The sequence below is a fragment of the Haemaphysalis longicornis genome, unplaced genomic scaffold (assembly GCF_048455015.1).
Source record: "Haemaphysalis longicornis isolate Haplotype H1 unplaced genomic scaffold, Haemaphysalis longicornis Haplotype H1 scaffold_10, whole genome shotgun sequence".
Classification (NCBI taxonomy): Eukaryota; Metazoa; Arthropoda; class Arachnida; order Ixodida; family Ixodidae; genus Haemaphysalis; species Haemaphysalis longicornis.
In genome coordinates this window covers 98,209,185-98,233,099 of record NW_027526204.1, presented here as the reverse complement: position 1 = coordinate 98,233,099, position 23,915 = coordinate 98,209,185, and the positions used below count along the sequence as shown (strand labels likewise).

At 52.2% G+C, this 23,915-nt stretch overlaps 1 protein-coding gene across 10 annotated transcripts in view; it reads left to right on the top strand.

Annotated features, from left to right (window-relative positions):
- The window catches only part of LOC144158922 (uncharacterized), a 233,401-nt gene that overhangs the window by 167,363 nt on the left and 42,123 nt on the right, over nt 1-23,915 (top strand). The window contains exon 1 of one of the 10 annotated variants that reach the window (XM_077690117.1): nt 13,568-14,090. The exons of the other annotated variants lie outside the window; for them this stretch is intronic. The gene's annotated coding sequence lies outside the window, so the exon portion shown is untranslated. Of the gene's footprint in view, nt 1-13,567; nt 14,091-23,915 lie in introns of those variants that run through there. 10 annotated transcript variants of the gene reach the window in all.

Sequence of the window (23,915 nt, the reverse complement as noted above, 5' to 3'; positions counted from 1 at the left end):
GTGAAGAGCAGCAACTGGTCCCATAATGGCTAAACTTTTTTTTTAAAAACGCGGCCACTGTGAGAGTTAGAAGGCTCCCGGGCCATCTCCACTAACGTGAAACCTGGTGAGGGGTGAAGCATGCAGTGTATAGTGTATTCTTGGTGCCTTGGCGTTTTTGCCCACGGCGATGAAACCGTTGGCTGTGGGAGGTATACAGCTTTGCTGTAAAAGTCTCTTTGTTTGAAGCAGGGGGCTCTCTAGCGCGAGGCGTAAACGAGTGTCCCGGTGATTTTTTTTTTTTTTTTCTGAACGCGTTACGAAGCGCTCCAGCGCGAGGCGTAAACGAGTGTTCCGATGCTTTTTTAGTACGTGTTACGTTCTAGCGCGAGGCTTAAGCGAGTTTCCGGGTGTTTTAGTACCGTGTCTACATGAGTCGAACGACGATTACGACGACGACAAGAGACGCCAACAGGCCCAGCCCCTAGGGGCCTCGCCCCTAATATCTCTTCAGGTCAATCATAGGCACCCCTTTGTCCGTTATCACTCTACGACACGAATTTCGCCTGCACTGCGGTCCAAAACGGAGTTATTTTGTGTGCAGATCACTTGACTCATGCACCAACTTTGTCTCCTGAAGCGTGCCACAAAGCGGAGTCTAGAACACGCCCGCCCCATGAACATCTAGCTCAAACCAGCTTACGCGCCTACGCCCCCGAGCAAACGTTCAAACCAGTAAATCAGCTAGTTAAAACGGCGCTGCGTACGCAAAACGGTGGCTACCCTGGGAGGTATCGAGTCTCCGTCCCGTTCATGTATCCTTTAATTTAACGTCGATGTAAAACAATTGAGAAGAATGCGTTGTAGATTCACTTGCGTTTGTTTTACGCCTATCGATTGCGTACTAGTCTGGCGACCGCCTCAGTTAAATTTCGCCTCTCCATCTTCTTGGCGAACCGATGGAGGCGAAATAGTGATGTTCTTTTGATGGGCGAGCCGAGAGGACGATCTCGACTCGCTCCGATGACCGACGACCGATGCTTGGAGCGGGTGAGGGATGAGGACTGCCTTCCTTGCTGGATATTAGGTTTATTTACATTATTTACAAAGACTCCAACTTTACATCAGGTCAGAGTGACGGTTACATTGTCACTCTGACAGCAGCAGCCTGTTCGGCCGAGATCTATACTAAACTAGATCCCCTCTCGACCGACCCTCGACAAAACCAAACACTCCGGTTTTGATACGAAAAACCCCGCCTCCAAGAAGGGGGCGTTCAAGAAAGAGAGAAAAACCTTTCAACACAATTATTACAAATCATTGATTGGCCACAGCAACCAGCCAATCACACACATGTCCCCACCTGCGGTCACGTGACCCAACCCTCTCTCTTATGCACTCGTGGTGCGTTTCCCACGCACGCTGTTGCACCCGACCAGCAAATACAGGACATCTGCGGCCTAAAGTCACCGACCGCGCGGAGTGGACGCACCATTACGTTCAGCGGGCGGCCTCTGCTCAAAGGCCAAGCGGAAGGCTTACAGCGGTCTTTGCGAGGTTAACATCCCCCCGCGTCTGCCCTGCCCCCTCGTCTGCGCGCGCGTCGGGACAATGCGGGAGTCGCCGCTAATCCCCTCCCAGACTAAGGACACCGCCGCCTGTCGTCTGTCCCCCGGGAAGAAGCGCATCAGGCCCAAGCGATCGTCTTCAAGGCGAACGACCCGTCAATGACCAGCGCCTCCGCCGACGTCGCAGATTCCTCCAAACTTACACCGCGCGACCTTTCTACACTAAGAGGCACGATCATTTAGCTTGCCGTGAGCTCGTCATGACGAATGACCCAGCCACCTCCGACGCGACAGAGGTTCTCAGGCCAAGCGCCCCCCGTCTTTTGACACACAATAGGACGGGCACAAAACACGCTCTCCGCGGCCCCGAACTTGGCGTCCGTGCGGCTACATGAAAGGGACACGGAATAGCCGCAACCAGCGTACGCGACGCCGAACATGAGCCACCGGCGGCTTTCCTTAATTAAATGAGGAGCCCGAACATAACACCTCCGCACTAAGAATGTTGTCCGTACACTAGCTGTACGTACAACATTAACTCTCACTGCACGTTATGTCTTACTGCAGAGCAAGAACTAAACAAAACGCGCTCAAGCCGTTACGCGAGTACACTACAAAATACAATACAATACAATAATAAAAAAAATTAACCCGGTACACACCAACCCAACCAGCACAATGCGCCGGCCAACTGCACCAAAAACGGATACAACACGGCATACTCAGTGCCTTTGCCTAGCCATGGCTTGCGCAACATCAAACAATAAACGAAGACGCTCAACTACAGGGCCCGTGAGAACAAACTCGTGGCACCCTCTACCATTAAAGACAACCAACCCCACGAAGGGTATAAATGTTACAACTTGACAACTGGATGAATGACACCATCCATCCTTAACCGTTCAGCGCATGTAGGAACATTCTTTCACTCTAATGAAAGAAAAAAAACAACACCCGAACAAAACCCAAACGCTCAAAATGAGGCTACTTCTGTACCAATAACAAAACGTTTAAAGAAAGTTCAGCGTTTCTTCACGCACTCGCGGACGCCGGTTCTTTCGGAATGCGACACAGATTGTTCGTCCCGGTTGCGGTTCACTCGCTGTCCACATGCGATGTACTGAAAGTTCATTTCTCAGTACTTCAAACACCAGTTCGCACACTAGCGCCACAAGGGGGCCCTACCTGCACATTCCATGGCCCACCATGGCCACATGCCAACGAGCGCAAATAAAGAAAGGCACTCGCCATTGTACCCAGAGGTAAACTCCCTACCGTGCTGTAACAGCGGCTCTACTCCTCAGGAAGACAGCGTTAAGATCGCCAGGCTGCGCTTCTCGCAAATCACACGACTTACGACAGCTGAACGCAACCAACACATGCACAATAAAAAAAAAACTAAAAACAAGGGGGAGAACTACAGTACAGGGACAACTAAGAATAACGCTCGTCGGAGCGAACCCTACACATAAAAAAAATAGCAGAAAAAAAAACCGCAAAACGCTAACCACTAAGTGTGCGGCAAACAACACTGAACCGTCCCTGTCTCGCACTGCACACTATTCAGCGCTAACGCCCCTTTCCGCGGCGGCACACACCGACCGTCGCACGGAAGCTGATTCCGTGTTGTGCGCCACCAGCTGATCCTACACGAACCCTGGTTCGGCTCGCGGTGTCCTCTGCTCCCGGGAGAGAAGGAACACCCTACCCGGCGGTAACGCGTACGACGATGTCGCACCTGCGGCGCCACACCTGCCCCCGCGTTCCGCGTTCTTGGGCCCGTCGGAATCGAGCTACGCGCAAGACGCCGCGGGCCGCCTGCACACTCATGCTTCGCGCACGGAAGCTCAACAATTAGGCGCGCTGTTCCGCTGCCCTTGCATGCCCCTTGTGCTGCCTCGGCGAGAGACGGCTGCTCATCGTCCACCTCCACAGAAAGAAGTTCGGCAGCTAAGACCTCTGCCTCGCGAGATTCCACGATCTCATCGGTAGCAGTGGGAACGCTACGGTGTCGCTCAACAACTGGGGTGGCTTCGGCCACCTCCACTACATTCCCACTCTCCTCATCCCGTGGCGCTCGAAGCGCCCACGAGGGAACAAACACTGTAAAAACCTTGGCGTCCTCTTCGAGGCCACCAATCTTGCGAAGCTTCGCTTTTTCATAAGCGATCTCCGCTCGCCCTTGGGCTAATTGAGCACTGAGCTCCTCAGCCGTCCATACGGACGGGCTACCCGCGCCCCTGCTACCCGCTAGCCTTGCTTTTTCCAAAGCGTGCTGGGCATTTTTGAGAGCTAACTCCGCTCTCAACTCCTCAATCTCGAGCACAATGGCACTAACCTTTCGTTCGGTGCCGCGACATCCCGTTAGCATAGTGGCCATGGTAAACCCGGAGAAAGCAAGTCAGGGCCCACCTGTGCCCGCTCCGGGTTCGGCCGGGTCGTAGTGTCGCTGGTGCAGCAGCTCGTGGACCCGATGCGCCGCTCTCGCCGCTGGGATGGGGCCGTGCTCCCTGGGCCAGAGCCCACGAGGCCTCCCGCTGAGGTGTCGCCCCGTTGAACCGCGGCTTACGCCGCCCTGGGCCGAAGCCCCCGAGGCCTCCCGCTGAGGTGTCGCCCCGTTGAACCGCGGCTTACGCCGCCCTGGGCCGAAGCCCCCGAGGCCTCCCGCTGAGGTGTCGCCCCGTTGAACCGCGGCTTACGCCGCCCTGGGCCAGAGCCCACGAGGCCTCCCGCTGAGGTGTCGCCCCGTTGAACCGCGGCTTACGCCGCCCTGGGCCGAAGCCCCCGAGGCCTCCCGCTGAGGTGTCGCCCCGTTGAACCGCGGCTTACGCCGCCCTGGGCCGAAGCCCACGAGGCCTCCCGCAGAGGTGTCGCCCCGTTGAACCGCGGCTTACGCCGCCCTGGGCCGGAGCCCGCGAGGCCTCCCACTGAGGTGTCGCCCCGTTGCCGTTGAATCGCGGCTGCTGCCGCACTGAGCCGAAACTCACGAGGCCTCCCGCTGAGGTGTCGCCCCGTCGATGCTTGGAGTCTGGCTCGTCGTTGGTCGGAGCCGAACCTTGCGTTGAAGGAGTCTCTCCGCAGTTCCCCACCAGCTCCAGCCGATGGTAGTGGTCATCCTGTCGACTGCGCCAGTTAAATTTCGCCTCTCCATCTTCTTGGCGAACCGATGGAGGCGAAATAGTGATGTTCTTTTGATGGGCGAGCCGAGAGGACGATCTCGACTCGCTCCGATGACCGACGACCGATGCTTGGAGCGGGTGAGGGATGAGGACTGCCTTCCTTGCTGGATATTAGGTTTATTTACATTATTTACAAAGACTCCAACTTTACATCAGGTCAGAGTGACGGTTACATTGTCACTCTGACAGCAGCAGCCTGTTCGGCCGAGATCTATACTAAACTAGATCCCCTCTCGACCGACCCTCGACAAAACCAAACACTCCGGTTTTGATACGAAAAACCCCGCCTCCAAGAAGGGGGCGTTCAAGAAAGAGAGAAAAACCTTTCAACACAATTATTACAAATCATTGATTGGCCACAGCAACCAGCCAATCACACACATGTCCCCACCTGCGGTCACGTGACCCAACCCTCTCTCTTATGCACTCGTGGTGCGTTTCCCACGCACGCTGTTGCACCCGACCAGCAAATACAGGACATCTGCGGCCTAAAGTCACCGACCGCGCGGAGTGGACGCACCATTACGTTCAGCGGGCGGCCTCTGCTCAAAGGCCAAGCGGAAGGCTTACAGCGGTCTTTGCGAGGTTAACATCCCCCCGCGTCTGCCCTGCCCCCTCGTCTGCGCGCGCGTCGGGACAATGCGGGAGTCGCCGCTAATCCCCTCCCAGACTAAGGACACCGCCGCCTGTCGTCTGTCCCCCGGGAAGAAGCGCATCAGGCCCAAGCGATCGTCTTCAAGGCGAACGACCCGTCAATGACCAGCGCCTCCGCCGACGTCGCAGATTCCTCCAAACTTACACCGCGCGACCTTTCTACACTAAGAGGCACGATCATTTAGCTTGCCGTGAGCTCGTCATGACGAATGACCCAGCCACCTCCGACGCGACAGAGGTTCTCAGGCCAAGCGCCCCCCGTCTTTTGACACACAATAGGACGGGCACAAAACACGCTCTCCGCGGCCCCGAACTTGGCGTCCGTGCGGCTACATGAAAGGGACACGGAATAGCCGCAACCAGCGTACGCGACGCCGAACATGAGCCACCGGCGGCTTTCCTTAATTAAATGAGGAGCCCGAACATAACAGCCTCTTGTATCGCTCTCCCGGAAGTAAGGTGGAGGTGTACTTTGAAATCATTGCGTGGCTGCGCTTGTTTTGTCTGTTTGCCCTGCAGCGTTACGTGCGGTTCTTTTCGATAAACCCGACCGCAGCAGCGAGTGGGCCCGCTAGTTACGTAACGAAGCCGCCGTCGAGTTTAGGCCGGTGATAAGAGGCGCTGCCCACTCGCCGCGCTTATCGGTCTGGGAAAGTCCCGGCCACGGAGCAAGGTCCCGGCCGTGGCCTTTGGCGCCTTCCTTGATTGCACGCGAGCACCGTAACCATCGTCGTAATCTTGAGTTAATTAAGTGCTCCGTATCGTGTAGCCGGTATTTAATAAGCCTTTTTTCTTATCTCCCCGTGCTTCAAAAGGCGCCCCGAGGGGCGGGGCGCCGGACTTCCCCCACAAAAAATCCCGGGCCATCTCCACTAACGTGAAACCTGGGGAGTGGCGAAGCATGCAGTGTGTAAGTGTATTCTTGGCGCCTTGGCGTTTTTGCCAACGGAGATGAAACCGTTGAGGGGGGTGGAGGTATACAGCTTTGCTGTAAAAGTCTCGTGTCTTTGAAGCACGAAGCGCTTCAGCTAGAGGCGTAAACGAGTGTCCCGGTGTTGAAGTACCGTGACTACATGAGACTGCGATTACGACGACGACAGGAGACGCACCCGCCGCGGTAGCTCAGGGGCTAAGGCGTTGCGCTGCTGAGCACGAGGTCGCGGGCACGTCGCGGGTTCTATTCCCGGGCCCGCTGCGGCGGCCGCTTTTCTGATGGAGGCGGAAAGCAAGAACGCCCGTGTGTACGAGATTTCGGCGCACGACACAGATCCCCAGGTGGTCAAAATTAATCCGGAGCCATCCAGTATACGGCGCGCCTCATCGCCTGCGTGGCGTCGGTGCGTTAAACACCACAGTCAATAAATCGACAGGAGACGCCAACAGCCCCAGCCCCTGAGGGGTCTCGCCCCTAAAAACGGTTAAAGCGGCCATGAAGACAAAACACAAAAAGACTCCGTCGTGCCGCTAACAATGGCATTCGCTTTATCGCAAACTTTTAGCAAGTAATCGAGGTATTTGAGGAAAACATGCGAAGCAGTGGCGACTCCCCATCCACTTTCTGGCGCCTTTTCTATGACGTCACAGAATCCCCTTTGTGTGATTGGCGGCAGTGGACCTAAGCTATCGCTAAAACCTATGACATGATAGTGGGGCCTCTATTTCCGTTTTATCGCATCGCCTGAATGATAGCGTGCAGTTAATGCACTGATAAAGATGTTTTATACTGCTGCCCATATTACGTCACTCCTGCCTATTGCGTCACTAGCGCGAAATGTGAAAGTTTTTTAACGCCGCTTGCGTTTCTAACGTCTTTCGTGGCTGAAATGGAGCTGTGTGATGTTCTGAAGCCTAATTCTCTCAAATTATAGGAAGGAAGGAAGGGTGTAGAAGGAAGGCAGGAGAGTTAACCTGGCTAGAGCCTAGTTTGCTATCCTGCACGTGGGAAAGGGAAAATAGGCACTTCTCAGATTATAGGAAATTGTATTTCGTCTTCATGGTCCCTTTAAAGGTGGAAACACGTGTGCGGAAAACGACGCGTTGTCTGTTCCGGTGCGAAACCGGTACGGCAGTCTCCGTGCGGGTTTCTGCCGGCTGCCGGGCCGGTTTCCGGAGAGGGGAAACGCGTGCGGAAGCGCGTCGTCCTGCGCGCCCGTGAGGAGAGGCTTGAGGAGCATCTTTTAACGGAACGCGGTCCGTTTTTTGCATTACGGTCAGTGGAAAAAAAAAAAAAGTTTTGGGACGCGGCAGAAAAACATCAGTCGTGGAGGTGCGGTTTGTTTCGGAGATTGGTGATGGAACTTGCTGAAGTTGACCCTTGTTTTTTGTTTTTCTGTTTCCATAAGAGTGTTTTGCCGCACGAGCGGCGCCGCATCAGCGAATTCGCAGGCGAAATCGCTCCATGTAGTACGGGCTTTAGTTATGTTATCTGTCTTAGTTATGCCTGGGTGCTTAATAGTCCGTATAAAAATTTCGTTTATACGACACGTTTCACTGTAGGGTGACATGACGGAAGTTCATTTATATATCCCGCTCGAACAGCGAGCGGGCCCAGTAAACCAGAGGCGTGCTTCGGAACATATCCACCCGCACTCGTATGCGTCGAAAGTGCGGCTGCACGCAGTCTTACCTCCGCCGACGCGCTGATTGCAACATTACGTTTTTCTCCGCTCACTTCCCTGTTCGGTTAAGTGTCGCTGGCTGGCGTGAACGCGATAAGCGGACGCGGGTCACCTCGTCGCGTCCTTTTATGCCCCTATTCCACTCTCCCATCGCCCGCGATATTCGCAGAGGTTATCGCCGTCCATGCAGTGATCGCCGTCCAAGCCACTCGTATCTAACTGGGATATTTCGTTTCGCTCCTATCGAACACTCGGAGTGTCCGCACTGACCTCGTGAGCGCTGCTTGGCACGAATGAGTTTCGATACGCCTTAGTTTTCCTGTCTTGGTATAAGGTCTCTTAATTAATCCGCTTGAAAATTGTCACTTGTGCGCGTGCAGTCATCGACAAGTGAAACGCTGTCGCGAAAATACGAACCAGACGCACAAATAGTACGATTTCTTTCTACGCGAGTCAAATTGACGCGTAGCTTAATTTTAATAACAAAGTTAACAAAGTTGGGAAATGTGGCTTTTTAAATGCACCGATAGCTCGTCCCTATTGAACCTCCGCGAACAGTATTCAAGTTTGCGTGTTCCGGTTCACATATTCGTTTTTGCATCTCATTTTCCCTTGACTGTACACGTTACGCGTTGCGTATATGTAGCTGTAAGTTATGCCGAAATGTTTTCCAATCTACATTAAGTGGGGGAAGGCCGATAACTCGGTGGAGTGATTAGATAAGGGAATTTGGTGGCAAAAAGAGTGCACTGGTACAGCGCAGGTCAAGAGCGGGACTTTCGAAGTCGACGGTTGGGCCCTCACCCCAAATGAATATAAAACAGGTTGTTGTTGATTAAGATCATCATCATCATTATCTTGAAGTAGCGTAGAAAACCGGGCTAGTTGGTGCAGATTCATCTTCACAGCGCACAAACAACAGGACAAAGGGGAGGATAACACGGATAACAGGAGAGGATAGCGCTTCTCCGGTGTTATCCTCCTCTGTGTCCTGTTGTTTATCTTCAATCGTTTCCGATTTTCATGGATCCGGTTTCGAGAGCTTTCAAGTGCGCGAACTTCAGGGACCGGCGAAAAATAAAGTTCGAGGTAAACTGTTTAGGCGATGAATTGCATATACGAGAACACTGCAGGGGAGGGACTTTTTTTTTTTTAGTTGCGATAGTATGCCCGTTGGCATAAAATGGGAGAGACTTAAGTTTACAACAACAACAACAATAATAATAATAATAATAATAATAATAATAATAATAATAATAATAATAACAACAACAACAACTCTATTTTAGCAAGAAGACAATACATATTAAGGCCTGTATAAGGCAAACGAGCTAGGTTAAAGGTCTAGAGGTTTGATACTTAACTTTGTTCAAGTCAAGCTTTACTACTAGCCCCTCTATTCTCTCGTTTAGGCTCCTTTAACAAAATTTTATTGCTTTTTAACGGTTATTTGTGTTGCTACCTTGTTCCTGTCCCTTAAGTTCGCTGCTTTGTCAAGGGCGCGTTGAAATAGCCAGATTATGTGCGTCCCGTCTTTTCTCTGATTTTTATTGCACGCCGCTTTCTCGGGGGAAGAAATTTATGTCGAAAAAAAAAAGGGGGAAGACAGGGGAATATAAGACACGCCTTCTACACACCCCGATTTTGTCTCGATAGAGGAAGTCATTCGGAACGATTTTCGTGCTCCCAAAGCTTTAATAAGTACCGACACGAAATTTCAAAGCTGAGATAACTATGTAAAAGGCGTCCTTTGTGCATGGAGTTATCTCCCAAAAATTTTCAACTGTAACCGTTCAGTATAACGTATTTTAAGTCAATTTTAATGTTCGCGCTCATGGGAAAGCGCGGAGACGGATATCCTTTCAACACCATCATCAACATGATGCCATCTGCTCCTGACCCCAAACTGCCGACGTCAGGGCTCCCGTGACGTGGCGTATATTCTTGCTCCGTGGACGTGGTCAACCCGCTGGCTGCGGTTGGCACGCGCTGCTCCGCCTGGTTTATCAAGTCACGGTTTTATACTCGGTTACAACTCAAGAACGGCACCACCTCATGTGTATCACTCCGCCAAAGCGCCGGACCCGTGACGTCAGTGCGCGCGCGTTTCGAAAGGGGTTTGCTATGAATGCGTGATATCGTCCGCCTTGTCTCGCGCAGTTTGTTTGTCGCCACTGGAGTCGTTTATAAGCATATTAAGTCCAAAAAATCACGAGAACGGCTCACGCCATGTTAAAAATATTCCCAGTAACGCCCTACTTGCGCCGCGCGGAGAAACATCCGGCTACGGTTATAAGGCACAGCGGCAACTTCCGGTGCCGTTCTTAAGTTGTCACAGAGTATAGTACATGCTTCCGGGGCGCGCGCGCGTCCGCACCGGCGGTGGTGCGACAAGAACGGTGACGTCACAAACGCCCTCCTGCAATGGCGGCCGTCTATGCGTTTGTTTTGCCGAAACTGGCCCAATAAATGAGGCTGTAAATAAATATTTACGCTGTGACCGATGTGCCATTCTATGATTAGTGGGCTGTAAGGCATGCAGCGGAAACAAAGTAACGCGGAAAATTTCGTGTCAGTACTCCTTTAAGCGTATAAGTGGAGAGTTCGCGGTAACCGTGAATTCAGGACTGCGAAGTGTTTTTTTTTTTTTTTTTTTCCTTCTGTGCTACAAAAACGGTAAGCACTTCCGTTAAAAAAAAAAAGCCAATTGACTGAACTGTGCCTCTCTTACCTATAACCGTTTTTTCGGCAGTACGGAACGTCGTAGAGGGAAGGCAACATGCTCTTATTTGCGTCAAGAGTACACGTTTATGAGGGGCGCTCATGGCATGAACAGCGCGGGGGAGAGGAGTGGGCATTGCGGAACACCGTGCGTTTCCTAACCAGGCGGCGTTATCGCCCTCCCTTCCGTCCGCGATTACACGTAGGTGGCCTCGCAAGGAAGATTCAAGTTAGTGGCGCCGTATCAGGACGCCGCTCCGGCGGCGCCATCCGTTCCGTGTATTTCGCCCGGATGCTGCTTCTTCCCTCGTCGTGAGACCCGCTGTCCAGAGACAACCATCACCGAGGTCGAGCGAATAACCTGGGTTTATTCCGTCCCTCGTCCTTGGTGCGCCGGCTCCAATCAACGCTAGTCAAGGCGCGTTCCCGTCTTGTTTTTATAGTGCGCGCTATCTTGTCGCGTGGAGGAAAACGCGCGAAGTATATGCATCTGCGGCCCTGGCACTGGCGCCAGCTCCCGTCGAAATATGCGCCGTCATCGGCGGCCTTGGCTTGTATGCCGAACGGCACTCGGGGTCCATGTTGTCATACGGGACTTTTTAAAGCGCCCACAGCCACGGGGTACGCGTACGTGTGAAAGTAGCAGACAACGCCTTCTCCAGCACAGCACCGCAGGGCGTACGGGCTTCCCCTGTGGGTATACGTACTGTGCTATGCTTCAGAGCGCGCGCAGAGATATCTTGCGGTCTGCACTGGTAGTGCTAGCGCTCTCTAAGCATTTTATCCGGCGATTAAACATTTTTACTCGCTGGAATAAAGCGTTATCCAGTGAACCTCTCCAGGCACGTGCCGGCCTGACGTTAGGCCTAAGGTTAGGCCTAATTTCAAGCGCGCACATATCCGCGTTCCTCCCGACCCTCTCTTCTTCTGCGACGCCGGCAGGACCCCTTAGCAACGGTGGTGCTTTTGGTAAGGCTTCATCTCGATTGCATCCACGTCAAATCCAAGGAGGTAGGGCACAGGTGCTTGCGCTGCACTTACACACACACGCACGCACTTACACACACACGCACACACACACACACGCACACACACTCACTCACTCACGCACGCACGCACACACTCACTCACTCACTCACTCACTCACTCACTCACTCACGCACACACACACACACACACACACACACACACACACACACACACACACACACACACACACACACAAAAAAACGCCTCGGATATTGCGGTCGGAGTTCGCGATAATGATATATAAACGAGAAAGCCACCCAGTTCTGTGCTCAATAACCGTCGTCCAATTCAACCAAAAGAAAAAAAAAGGAACCTCGGGACCTGTTCTATGCACGTGCCGTCGCGTTCACGGGGCTCGCATCAGTGTAAGTCTTGTTCTAATACGGTGCCGTGTTAGCGCTGTGGCTGCTGCACTGCCGGCCCTGCAGGTGCAAATTCCACGTGAACCCTGTTTGTTTATTTTTTATTTTACAATGGCGGCCACTTTTGTGTCATTCGTGTTGATTCCGACAACAACGTCGACAACGACTGCGACTACAGTTTTCGCGTTTGATGAGACCAGAGGCTTTCGCCTTAAGCCTTAAAAGAAAACACCTATACATTCTCAAAAAAAAAAAAAAACACTGTTCGACTTTTTACACCGAAGCTGTCTATGTCTCACTGATGGCGTATGCATCAAAAACGCACTCCAGGAAAAAAATCGATTTTCTCTGACGAAGATGGCGATCGTAGGTCAAGTGGAAAAAAAAAAAAACACTTCCCGGTGTCGGAATCGAACCTGGGTCCCTGGCGTCATGAAGCCGACGTTGATTGATTGTAGGGTGTAACGCGCAGACTCAACGCAGGCGATGAGGCGCGCCGTACTGAAGGGCTCCTGATTAATTTTGACCTTTAACCTGCCCCGAAATCTCGTACACACGGGCGTTTTTGCTTTTCGCTTCCGTCAGAAGAGGCCGCCGCGGCCAGGAATCGAACCCGTGACCTCGTGCTCAGCAGCTTCGTGGCGGCTGTGTGAAGCCGTCGTCTATCGGACTGCGCCATTACAACACTGTGAAAGCAATTTGAATTTGGAGAGGGGTGCATGGACGCGCAAAAGTAGACAGAAGAATCATTCGCCCCTCAGTCTAACGACAACGATGGTGGTACTCGAAGATTAATTCCTTCGTGCGAAATCAAATGGCGAGGGTCAAAATCAAAGCCGCTGCGGTCAAGAGTCCAAACTGCATGCGAGTCAAAGTCGAAGCTCAACGAGTCAAAGTTCAAACTCAGACGGCAATTAAGGAATCCCTACTACTACTAAAAGCTTCACGTTCAAGCATCGTCGTCGTTAGATGGAGAGGTGCACGATTTTTAAGTCGCAGATATACCTAACTAATTGCCGCCATTTATTCGTTGTGACGGGCATGCATTTACAGCTCTTGGCAGACGTCAGTCTGCCCTGCTTTGACCAAGGTCGACCCAACCAGGGGGAAGGAGGGAAAGAGAGAGCTGAAGACGTCCTGCGGTTTCCACAAATATAACCGGCGAGAAGAAGCCGCGCCGCACTCGTGAAATGCGCGCCTGTTCCGCGATAAGGGCTCGTCACGCGTGAGCTTTAACGTTTGGAGTGGTCCCCGGCCGCGCCTTATCGCGAGTAGTAGTAGTATTGCGCCTTGACGGGGTAGATTGCGCCTAAACGCCACCACGCACGCGCGCACGTGCCTGTTTAAAAAAGCGTGACTTGGTTACTTCTCGGGGAGAACGTGAATTGTATTTACGGAAGAAGCGGCCCAGCGTCGCCGGCCAGTTAAAAAAGTTTCACCGTTGAAAGGGGGGGAACGGAGCAGGCACGAAAGGGCGGAAACAGATACCTACAGGAGAGAGGGGGACGGAGCTCCGAGAGGGAGCGAGAGAGAGAGAGAGCATTCGACGGCGGCGGAGATATTTCTGCCTTTGCGTGCGCTCTCTTTTCTTATACGTGTATTTTGATTGTCCTGCCCTGTCGACGCCAAACCAAAGTCGTGACCGTTGATAACCCGATAACAGTCGCGGGCGGCCTTCGATTGTGCGAACGATGGGTTTTGTGCAGGTGACGGGACGCTAACCGACGCCGTATCTCGCGCCGCCTCCGCTGCTGCTGCTTCTTGGTGGTGCTTGGGCGTGTGTATGTGTGTGGGAGGACGTGGCCATGGCCTCTAATTTGTGCGCCCGGCTGTCCCACGTCTCGTTTGGTTACGCGTTAGGTTGCGGGCTGTGAACTCGCGTCACGTACGCCATACTGGATTCTCCCCCTCCCCCGCTGCCGCGGAACCCGTGGATCGGTGTGCGATCGCAGGAGGAGTGGTTCCGTTGTCCCCGGCGAGGTGAGCTGCTTCGGCTGTCATTTTTGGACGTTGCGTTACCGTCGTGTGTGACCTTTAAGGACTTCGTAGTCTTTTAGCTGACGTTTGCTCTGGAGTGTGGTAGCAGGTATATGCGGGGCCACCGCTGGGGTGGTTTCGCCGTTCGCTGACTCGTGTCCTTCTTTCCCCCGTCTTCCCTCGCCCCTTTATTCTTTGTAGCGGAACCCTCTCTCATACCGTACCTTCTTAAGGGCGGTTCTCATTTGCCGAGAGCGACGCGTTTACGCACGCGTTTTTTCCCTCTCCGTAAATGGGGCCGGCAGTCGTCAGAAGCACGCGCGAAGGCTGCAAGACGGGTTTCCGAGACGAAAAAAAAAAAAAAAACGCGCGCGAAAACGCTTTCCGTGGTATTTCGCCGGGCCCAGAAATGCTATTGGAGTAGAAAAACCGAAAGTACTTAGGGTTCTATAGTAAGTAAAAGTCCGTTAATTCGCCCCTCCTTAATTCGGCGTCCCTAATCCCTCTTTACAAGAATGTACGTTCCCTGTGGTCGCGGACCTTGGGTATTTCGCGCGAATTCGCGCGCGAGCACCCAGCGCCTCCGAAGTTCAACTTGCTGACTACGTTCCCATTGATGATGGCGTTGCATGCTTTCGTCGGCCAGTTCAGCGACGGTGAGATCACTGCCACGGTGCCTTCGGTGTTCTGCATGAGGCGGCTGACGAAGAGGACCCGCGTGATGCCGTGTACTCCCGGCGGATCGTGCTGCTCAAGAAGCTGCAGATGCTCTCGCAGTTCTCAAAGAATTGTGCTATGATGCTCCATGCAGTACTGTTGTTACTCTGCACGGATTTTCCCACGCCCGAAAACTTCCGCTTTTCGTCTGGGTATCCGCCAAAAGACAAACTAGCATGACCGACTTCTTCGCAAAGTAAACGTGCGCATAAAAGAATCGTAAACGTGCTGTTGGTTTTGTTAATTTGGTAGTGCGACATTGGGATAATCCGAACGTTTTTTTCTAGAGATCCAGTAAAGTGCTAAGTTGGGCGAGTTGGTTACTGAGTAAGGAATTCATCGTACTAGGGACAAAGCTAAGGCGTTGTGCTGCTGAGAACGAGGTCGCGGTTTCGATTCCCGGCCGCGGCGGCCGCTTTTGTGATGAAGGCGAAAAGTAAAATCGCCCGTGTGTATGAGATTTCGGCGCACGTTAAAGGTCCCCAGGTGGTCAAAATTAATCCGGAACCCTCCGCTACGGCGCGCCTCATCACCTGCGTTGCGTCGGCGCGTTAAACCCTACAATCAATCAAGAAAGGGACAAAGCTAAAGAAAAGACGAACCACGTTTTTATGATAACCCCTTCAAATATCATGTACTAATGTGTTTTCCTGTTTATGTGGCATCAACTGAGTTGAAGTTCTAGCGTGTGGTTCGTCTTTTAGCTTTGTCCCTGTCTCAATGTTCGCTAGTACGATGAATTACTTATTCTAGAAATTCGTATTGACGAAGTATCTCTCTCTCTCTATCTCTCTAGCTATATATATATATATATAGGATTGCTCGGGCGACATATATAGAGCCCGGTATGAGGCACGTAATCATGCGCTGCCCCGTCAGCTTGAATACCGCCTGTTTTCCCGCCTTTTTTCTCTGTCGTCTTGGCTGCTGCACCTGCTTCGCCGTGAGAGGCGCCGTTGGCAGTAGCGAGCCTAGAAGCGAAAATAACATATTACCCGTGCGCGCGTTCGAATTTTTCTCGGTCACTCGCTTTGGCGCACGGCCAGTCGTTGTTCGTCAATCAGCGCTGCATCTGTATCTCGTGCTCCATGCTCGTATTTATGCACAGGGATTGGCTGTTTACTGTGGAAGAGGGAGTGCCGTAGACCTCGATGCATTGTTGAATTGAAGCGCTCATCAACTGAAACCTATTAATAGCTGGGCGAACAGCGTGAACGACGGATTTATACGGCGATTTCTGTTATTCTTTGTGGTACATACAAAGAAAAAAAGGAGAGTACGTTTTCAAGCACTTGAATATATATCCCCTAACACGTCGGCAAAATTAAATCGAATGTCAAAAAAGATGTAATACGTATGACTTTAACAAAAAAACAAAAACCTTTGAGGGCCGAGCCGTTCATGTATTGCGGTAGATTACGTAGTCAGGCTGTTTCTGCTTCATTTGGCTGCACATTTTAATGAATGGGAGGTTGTAGTGACCCCGGATCCCAACCATGAGGCAGAGATAATTAGGTGGATACGAATGGGGTGGAGTGCATTCAGCAGGCATTCTGAGATAATGAATGACAACCTACCATTGTCCCTGAAGAAGATAGTGTATGACAGCTGCATCTTACCGGCACTCACCTGCGGGGGAGGCTCACTAAATGGATTCAACTTAAATTGAGGACGACTCAGCGAGCAATGGAATGGAAGGCGATATATGTGTAACGTTAAGGAACAAGAAGAGGGTGGAGTGGGTCAGGGAGCGAACGCGTGTAAAGGAGATATTCGTAGAAATTAACAAAATGAAATGGGCAGGACATGTAATGCGAAGGCAAGATAGCCGGTGGTCATTAAGGATAACAGAGTGGATCCCTACAGAAGGCAAGCGTGGAAGGGGGCGGCAGAAATTAAGTTGGATGGGCAGATGAGATCAAGAAGTTTGCGGGGATAAATTGGTCGCAGTTAGCACAGGACCGGGGTAATTGGAAATCTATGAGAGAGGCCTTTGCCCTGCAGTGAGCGTAGATAGGCTGGTGATGATGATGATGATTCATGAATGAACGCCTGAAAAGCCTCGCCCCCGAAACCCATTGCTCTTCAAGACCTCCGCCATCACCCTAACTCGTACGTTCGCCCACATCCACAACTATCGAAACACGAACAAGTACTTTTTAGGCAAGCGCAAATGGGTACCCTATTAACCCCAGCCAGAGTGGCCCTCTACAATGGAACGCCAACCCCCAGCTGCCCAATGTGCTCCAAGGCCCTCAACCAGGACCACATCTTCGAAGGATGCAGCCCGTTCCCCGGAGGGAGTACAGCACTCCAATCACCAGCCCTAAACGACCAACGCCGCCTTGCAGATTTCGTAAAGAAATTTGTTAGAGGTGCCCTGAACTGAGAGTACCTAACCCGGCTGGTAGTTTCGCAATAAAGCTTTATTCATTCATTTATTCGCGTTGACGAAGGGCGGTGCGGTCTTGCCGTTTGAGACGCTTTGCTTTGCGATCCGCCTTATAAAGCTTTCGACGATTTGTCTGCTACGCGTTGCGCAGCTACGCGCTGCTGCCGCCGGGTAATATCATAGAGGGGACGACGATGACGGCGAATTTATTTGCTGTTTCTTCCACACCCTTGCTTCATCTGCGGTGTGCAGGTGTGCACGGCGACCTCTCGCTACTGCCAAGTTTAAAAGGAGTACTGGAACTAAAATTTTATGTTCCTTTTTTTATTGCTTCCATCGGTGCATAATGGCCTGGCGAACCGAAACAGCACTTCAGATACTTGAGCGCGCGATAGTTCGTTACATCGAACGGCCCGAAAATCGTCCGTTTCGGTTTCCCGCGCTTCCAGCCCGGCGCGTATATGACAGAACCGCGGTATGACCTCACCGTTTTGTGTTGACGTCAAAACACTGCGGAGGCCTGTGGAGGCGTTGTTTCGACTGCCCCGCCGCCGCAGCTGAGCGGCTGAGCTGCCTGAAGGCAGCGGAAATTTAATGACCGCGTTCAATAAAATGACTGCGTTCCTGGCTACAGTATCGGCTCTTTTCCCGCGTGCGGAACATTATTTTTGGCTAAAGTGCCTTTCTGGACACTGGTTATGCCTGCACGTGCATCGGTTCATGCCTGTACGTGCATCGGAGAGGCTACGTGCATCGGTGGGGCTGGCAATGGGGAATGGCAATGGGGAATTGAAAAACTTTGTTAAATACAGGAATTCGTTATATTGAGGTTCGTCACATCCAGGTTTAACTGTACACAGGAACTCGCGCAAAATGGAAGCGCACGCCTGGAAAGTAAGACAGCTACGCCACTAGAACGAACTTCGGATAGGGTGCTGTCCTGCTGGGGGCTGGTCAAGCGGTGACCGGCGCGGGAGGTGAACAGAACGAGGTCCAAGTAACGCTTTCGACTTCAGCATACTCAGAAAGATCGTTGCATCTCCCGCAATTTCCTCCCTAGAGCTGCGTGTCGGTGTTGAAGAAGGGTGTTCCGTAAAACAAATTTCGATGTGAAGTAGAAAATGAGCACCGGACGAACAAGAGGCTTAATTCCTCGCTCTCCTATTCGCTGCGAAGCACGCCGTTCTCAACCGCCGCGCTTATCGCAGAGATCCTCCATGGGCGCTGACTCGTGCAAATTTGTCGCGTGACGAATTGCTCGAAACTGTTCCGCTCAAAAGAAAGGGAGAGCGTGATGGCTCTGGTGTTTTTTCCGGTTTTTGTATTGTCACCTTCCTGCTATGTTCGTATGATTATTATTATTATTATTTTTTTTTTTTTTTTTTTTCCCCCAAAACGGTGGCTCGTGGGAAGTCGTTCGTCGATGCTTCCCCGGCGTCCGCTGTCTGCCCGAGCCATTTCGTCGTCAGCGCCGACGGCGTCGACGAGGCCGCTCCAGGGGCGTTTCCGCGACCGAGTTGAACGTCCGCCTCTCCTCCTCCTCCTCCGGGGAGGCATCTCGAGATGAGAGGGCCGGAGAAAGGGACAACAAAATGCCAGCTGTTGAAATGAAGGCCGCAAAGCGGGAGGTGTTTGACGAGGGAAAAAAAGAAAACGCGGCAAGGAGCTCCGGGGAGCGACTGTGGCGATGCGTAACGCCGGAGGAGGAGGCTGGGGGCAGGTAGTAGCTGGAAACTGCCGCGAGGAAGTGACGAAGAGGGGCGTCAAGAAGGGGGTGATACCGCGTTTTCGCGCGCGTAACGCCCGCTGTACGCGGTGCGAATTTATACCCGCGCAGGTGTTTATGCAGAATTTCGATTTTGGGGGGGTGTAGGTGGGATGTTTGGGGGGTGTTGTATAAATCCCTAGGCAGGGTGCTTGTGGTTGTGGAATCTTTTTTTTTTTGGGGGGGGGGGGGGGTGTCGAAGTCCTTCTGGGGGTGTGTTGGGTGGGGGTGTTAGGGGAGTGTGTATAAATCCCTGTAACCGCGAATTCGCTTCTGCGGCCATTGGCCAGATGCCGAGCGGCGTTGCAGCGACGAAAAGAGATCGTTGAAAGAGCGCACGCCGTGAGTGTCGTCTCGGCGTAATATACCACGGGGCCCTGAAAAGGCATCGCTGGTAGTGGTGTCGAGTGGAGGGGGGCGTTGCGTCATCCGCGCATACTTGAGATACTCCCAGATAAGAGTGGCGATAAAAGGGGCAGGCTATCGAGCGGTATCGAACGTCGCTGATAGTAGCGGCATGTGGAAGTTACTCGTTGTGTTTCGCGTATGTAGTGCCCGGTAACGTCAGGGCTGATATAGTTTCGTTTTCTTCCGCCGGAAAGCGAGGCGCCGATCTTTTCTCTCCTAGGCTAGGAGCGAATGTCATCCGCTCGAGTGAAGCGATATGAGGCGCGCAGTTGGCCTAATGTTGTGCAACTGCCGATTAGAAGTGAGCGTTTCATAATCCCGTCGCAACAAGAAAATTACATATTTCCCACGCAGCTGAGTCGTTTATCATCGCAGAGTGGCACACGTTCCTTGCGTTGCGAAGGAAAATACTCCTGAGAATTATGAGTTGCAAATTTCGGGAATAATTGTTTGCTTTCAGCCCCCGCAGACATTTGCCTTCCCAACTGCCAGCTATTTTTCTTATGTTCTAGATTGGGGACGAACTGTAGTGAAAAATTTTGAGAAGCGTGATATTTTTTGTGTGCAGCAAATGTCGCTTTGAATACGAATAGTGCAAAGACATTTCGCAGAACGCTCTACAAGATAAGAAGAAGAATCGAGGACTTAATTACGTCAAGGGACAGCCGATGTGCCTCTGTAGGGCGTAAAAGTAAAAGGATTAAAGAAACAACAAGAAACAAAACTTTTCCGTGCATGTATCATGGAAGATGTGGGAAAGTGCCGTGATACACCTGGGAAACAAAATTTCTTCACACAGATCACAGAGAACATATACTCCAGGCAGACAAATGTGTAAAAGACAGAAAAGAACGATCCTTTACGGAAAACGAAAAAGGGCTTGCGTTCGGGCTAGTTGGTGTTCCATAACTTAAGAAGTAGTTATGGAAAACGAAAGCAAAAATGAGAACGAAAAATCTTTGAACATGTACTGCACGCGATGTGAACAGCAAGACATGTATACGGTCACTGCTAATGTAAAGAAAGTAAATTTCGTTTGCTGAAACGATCCACATGTGCTAAGCAGGGTTGTGGGAGAGGATAAAAAGAATAAAAGCGAGGGTCTACTCTGCAGGTATTGTAAACCGCCATTCCATTTCCAAGTCAGTGCAGGCCGGTCACTTCCTGTTACACCTAGCGCCGTCTGGCGGTGAGCTTCGAACAATATTTATTTTATTTATTTATTCAGAATACCCCTAAAGCCCCTCCTCTCGCAGGTCAGTATTAGAAGGGGGAGGAGGAACGTATACAGTATAATAGATGAATAACTAGTCGCACAAATGCACAAACAGGAAAAACTATGAACATCAAACAATGGAAATGTTGACGTTCTAATAAGACGAGTTTTGTGTTCGGCCTCGCGTCGTGGCTTCTCACTCATACGTTGTGGGTTTGAGTTCCAGCAGTTTTACATTCTTTTTCATCTCCACAATTCCTTTTATTGGCGAAAAAATTCGGCCACCTTCGCAGTCGAGATACGAAAAGTGAGGAAACAGTGGTACTGGTGGTGCGCCCGTCTTAGCGGTAGATCGGACACTGATGCCGCCGAGCGCACGCCGTTTCTCTCTCTCAACCAGGAGAACACCTGCACGTCAGAGCTTACGTCATCACTAAGCGCAGCCAATCACGGACGCGCGCCTCCCCACCCGACCATCTGCGCCGCGACGCGCACTCACCACACCTGCTCGTCGGCTATTTGCCTCCTCGCCACTTCCCCTCGAACTTCGTGGCCTAGCGTTTTCCTCCTCTCCCCTTTGCTGCGCCGAGTTTTGAGCGACGCCCGGCACGGATAGAACTCAGGCTCAAACAGCTCAGCTGTTAGCAAATACTCCCGTAGATCAGTTCTACGCGGTCTTCCCGTAAATTAGGGTCGTTTAGTAACTTTTAAGCCGGTTTAGCTGTCGAGAGGGCCCTCGTCTGAAGTGTCTGCCCCTGCACTGACTTGGAAGCGGAATGTCGCCTGAAAAACCACCAATGTTGACGTCACCAGTGGTTAGAAGGGTCCGCGGAGGATCGATCACCCTTGAGCTGAACGCAGTTTCGATGCACAGAAGGCCTCAATCCCCGTGGCGGCAGCGGTAGGTCTTTAGTAACTATAAAAATCTGTTGTAACGCTTACGACTGCGAAGTAAATTCTACATTGGTTGAGTTAACCGTGTAATCGCTACAAAAGCACTAATGTAGATGATTTTTACCTCAGGATCTGTTGGGAACAAAACAGAACAAAAAATTGGGCCCATCTCCCCGCGAGGGGGACTCGAGTAAAGGCGTCGCATAGGGGGTGGGTGTATTGCGTTAAAGTTTAGTGTTTGGGGAGTTGGTGGTAGTGAATGCGTTGTATCAGCAGCTTCTTGACGTAGTTTGAATGAGTCAAGGATATAAGGAGCGTTCGTAGCCTCCCATTCTGTGTCGGCTTTGTGGCGCAGTGGGTAGAGCACCATGTACATTGCGTTCCGCCCGCAGGGTCGAGGGATCGAAACCAGGCCCCGGATAGTATTTTTTTTTTATATAGTGTAGGGGGAGGGGTGCGGACTACGACTACGGACGTCAACGCGGGTGACATCGTGAGTTACTGAAATGCTCTGCATTTAAAAATTAGCAGTGGCTTAGCTCGGCTATGCCAGGATATACGTAGCTTGAGCTAAGGTTCAGCTGGTTATTCTTAGCGTTCCTGGTTGCCTAGGATTAGCATGATTATCATGCTTACGGCTTCAGTATGACACACACACGGTGTACGCATTATGTGACACGTGTATGTTTATCAAGCGGCTCCGGCGCAGCGTCACCAATCTCCCCAGAGCTAAGCTGGTTGCACAGCCGCACGCCGGTGTTGCTGCGACGCACGAGCCATCGGTTGCACACCCGGCCACCCCTCGCATGATAATCAAGCGGACCGGGCCGCCACGTGCGGAACGGAGGTGGGCGAAGACGCTGGGCGCGCGGGGTGTATGAGAGACGCCGGGCAGCGAGCAACGTTCTGTGCGCCGTGTGACGTCACTGCTCCTCGCGCACGCGCAGCACGGCTCTCCAGGAGCCACGCGAAACTGCCCAACCTCGGCCAGTGTATACCTCACGCTACAAAGACAACCCCAAAATTTTATTCTACACCGAGCACTTGATGAAGTCATCGGGCGTGCGTTGAGGGGTTGGGTACTGCACCTCGCCGCGTGAAGAGAGAGAGAGGTGCAGCCACGGCCCCCCGGAATGTCGGGAACCCTTCACGGGTGGCGGTGCCCGCCCTCGCGCGCCGCGTGATAAGCTTCTGCAGCGAGATGCCTTATCTCTTCATGCGATCGTGTGAGATCGTGTCATGACACGCATGTATTACGGCCGGGTGACGATATATCAACGCCGACAGTGTTCAGTACGCGCCCGGCTGCCGCACACTCTCCCTTAGTTGTCTCAATTCATGGCTCGACAATTTATCGCTCAAAAACCTTAGGGGTGGTTGGCACGGTGAGCAAAGCGACGCGGTTTTTGAAATGCGTGTAGTACCATTGCAACAAGATCTTGTTCGTTGCCGTCACCCCCGTTGCGGCTTCCTGTGCAGCCTAGTGCGTCCGATTAAACAAAAATTCCCCGCATTTCCCCGAGGGGAAGAATGTGAAAGTGCGAATGCACGAGTTGAATTTGCGCGGTTCGGTAATGTTCGCGAAAGAGAGATCACACACACACACACACAACTACAAAGAAAGAAAGATGCATTTATTCACAGACACCTATTTTTGTTGTCGTTGTACTTGATCGCTAGAGCGGATCTCAGCTTTGAAATTTCATGTCAGTACTCCTTTAAGCGGGTGCATTAGCCCCTCTCACGCCCGATTCCTGGCCAATCCCCCACGTGGGTATGTGCCATGTCAGCGGCCAGGCAGCGCGCGCCCATCTCCCCCCGTTGCCAAGGAAGACGAGGAGATTCCTGGCCAATCCCCCACGTGGGTATGTGCCATGTCAGCGGCCAGGCAGCGCGCACCCATCATCCCCCGTTGCCAAGGAAGACGAGGAGCGCGCGCACCCGCAGCTGTTGCTATGCGGACGGCGGCGGACGCTTCAGGCTCGCTTAAGAAGTGCATTCGCACTTAAAAAAATTATGGGGGTTTAACGCGCCGACGCGTTAAACCCCCATGCATTAAACCCCCATGCGCAGTCGGGTCCCGGTACCCGCCGCCGCTAGCGTAGCGTACGCCACCCGCTATGCTAAAGCTCTCTAATGAACCGAGTAACATTTTCACGTTAATAGGGGAGGGGGGAAAATGATCTACGTGACTTCTGCAAGCGGCCCTATACTACGTTGATACTGTGGGAACGGGTTCCTTGGTCTGTACGCGCTGTGAGAACAGCTTTGGGGCAGCATTACTGAGTATGCATAGCGTATACGCCGCACCTTGGGCTCGCCCCTCGTTCTTGTCTTACGTACGTTGCTCCGATCGAGTGTTCTTTCGCCCCGCAAGTGTTTCGTCCGTATTCTAATCTTGAAGAAGGACTACGAAGCCCAGCACGGTACCCGGTT